At 34.8% G+C, this 2372-nt stretch overlaps 1 pseudogene; it reads left to right on the top strand.

Annotated features, from left to right (window-relative positions):
- The first annotated feature begins 305 nt into the window (after positions 1 to 305).
- LOC145714752 (U6 spliceosomal RNA) lies at positions 306 to 399 on the top strand (annotated as a pseudogene).
- The last annotated feature ends 1973 nt before the right edge of the window (positions 400 to 2372 follow it).

Raw genomic sequence — 2372 nt, 5'->3', positions numbered from 1 at the left:
CACTTACTAGCCCTGTAACTCAGAAAAGAATTTAACCTTTTGTAATTCAATTTTCTCAACTGTGAAATGTTAGTAATCATTGGACTTTTTGTTGACTTCTTATCTTCTTCTGGGCAAGCCAAACTCTTTGGAATGATAAAAAGAATAAGAAACTAATCTAAGCAATTGGCTGTATAAATAATCCATTACCAAAGCATGAGGAGAGTGAGCATCTCCTAATTTTCAGTCCCTGGTTTCATTCTTAGAGCTGTGTTGGTTGAGGCAATGGGAATATATAGCCATCAGACTTAAAAATACACTGGTTTATGCTTGCTTCAGCAGCATATATACTAAAATTGGAATGATACAGAGAAGATTAGCATAGCCCCTGTGGTTGGACCTAGAAAGCACAATATTTAGTCAGTCAGAGAAAGACAGTCAGAGAAAGAAATAAGTCAGTCAGAGAAAGACAAATACCATTATTTAGTGAAATAGTCACAGAAAGACAAATACCATATGATTTCATTCATATGTGGAATTTAATAAACAAAACAAATAAGCAAAAGAAAAAAAATAAGAGAGAGAGAGGCAAACCAAGAAACAGACTCTTAACTATAAGAATAAACTGATGGTTACCAAAGGGGAGGTGGGTGGGAAGATAGGTGAAATAGGTGATGGGGATTAAGGAATGCACTTGTGATGAGAACTGGGTGTTGAATGAAGTGTTGAATCACTATATTCTACACCTGAAACTAATATTACACTGTATATTAGCTAACTGGAATTAAAATAATAGCTTAAAAAATATGCTGGTTTGACCAGAGCTTGATTGAGGGGAGTGAAAAGTATGAAGTTTCCTAAAGTATGGTATGGGAAAAACAATGAGTGAATCAGGAAATGATTCTTGGATTTTGAGATAAAATTTATTTATTTATTTATTTATTTATTTATTTATTTATTTAAGGAGAGAGCAAATGGAGGAGAGGCAGAGAGAGAATCACAAACAGGCTTTGTGCTATCAGCATAGTCTGACATGGGGCTCAAACTCACAAACTGAGATTATGACCTAAGCCAAAACCAAGAGTGGGTTGCTTAACCAACTAAGCCACCTAGGTGTCCCAAGATAAGTTTTGAATAAAAGGTAGATTTGATCTAGACAAAGAAGGAAAACATAGTTTAAATAAGAGGAATATGATATATAAAACTATACAGAAATAAATCCATATAATATCATTTTTGAAGAAATACAAATAAATAAAGGTGGATGGTGCAAAAATATATGTGGCAGAACATGACAGTAGAACGGTAAGCAGAGATTGAATCATTAATGGTCTTGGTGTTAAGCTAAAAAGTTCATTCTTTATATTTATTTTTTAAAAAATCTTAAATGTTTATTTTTGAGAGAGAGAGAGAGAGCGAGAGAGCGCATAACCTGGGGAGGGGCAGAGAGAGAGGGAGACACAGAATCCAAAGCAGGCTCCAGGTTCTGAACTGTTAGCCCTATGTGAGGCTCGAAGTCATGAACCTGTGAGATCAGGACCTGAGGTGAGATCACAACCTGAGGTGAAGTTGGATGATTAACCACCTGAGCCATCCAGGCATTCCCATTCTTTATATTTAAAGTAACGGGAGCAGAGCCAGATTAGAGGCAATGAGAGCATTTAAAAGACAATGATAGGAATCTAGGCAAAGGACAGTAGGCATAACAGAAAAATCCCTTTATGTTTGTATGTTGAAATGTGTCTAATGAAAATATGGGAAAGAAAGTATGGAAGAAGAAACCATACTGCCATTTTAGTATCCAGGGAATGGGGTTGGTGGGGAGGGGAATATTATTTATGTTATTTGATTTGTTACAGTCGGTATGTTTTATTTTTCTAAAAGAAGTGTATAAAAAGTCAATAAATTAGAAGTTCATTTATTAATTTTTTTCTGCTTAAAATACATGTACATTCTCTCACTCTAAATTTGTAGTTGCTTTCTGCTGTTCACATATACAAAATAAAGAATGACTGCATATTTTAGCTATTGTTGCTTGTGCTTTTGTTGTCATATCCAAAAATATTGGTTGCCAAGACCAATGTCAAGGGCCTTTTTCTGTATGCTTTCTTCTAGGAGTTTAACAGTTTCAGGTTTTATACTTAAGTCTTTAATACATCGTGAGTTATTTTTCATGAATGATATAAGATAGGGGTCCAATTTACTTCTGCCTGAGGTTATCCAGTTTCTCTAACATCATTTATTGGAGAGACTGTCCTTTCTCCATTGAGTCAAATATTGGCTCCTTTGTTAATTATTAGTTGGGTCCCTTATCAAATATTAATTGTCCCTGTATGTGAGGGTTTATTTTGGAGCTCTCTGTTCTGTTCTGTTGGTCTATGTGTCTGTTTTTA

The sequence above is a fragment of the Panthera onca genome, chromosome X (genome assembly GCF_046562875.1).
Source record: "Panthera onca isolate mPanOnc1 chromosome X, mPanOnc1 haplotype 2, whole genome shotgun sequence".
NCBI lineage: Eukaryota > Metazoa > Chordata > Mammalia > Carnivora > Felidae > Panthera > Panthera onca.
Note: the sequence above shows the minus strand (reverse complement) of the source record. Positions and strands in the feature narration are given on the sequence as shown.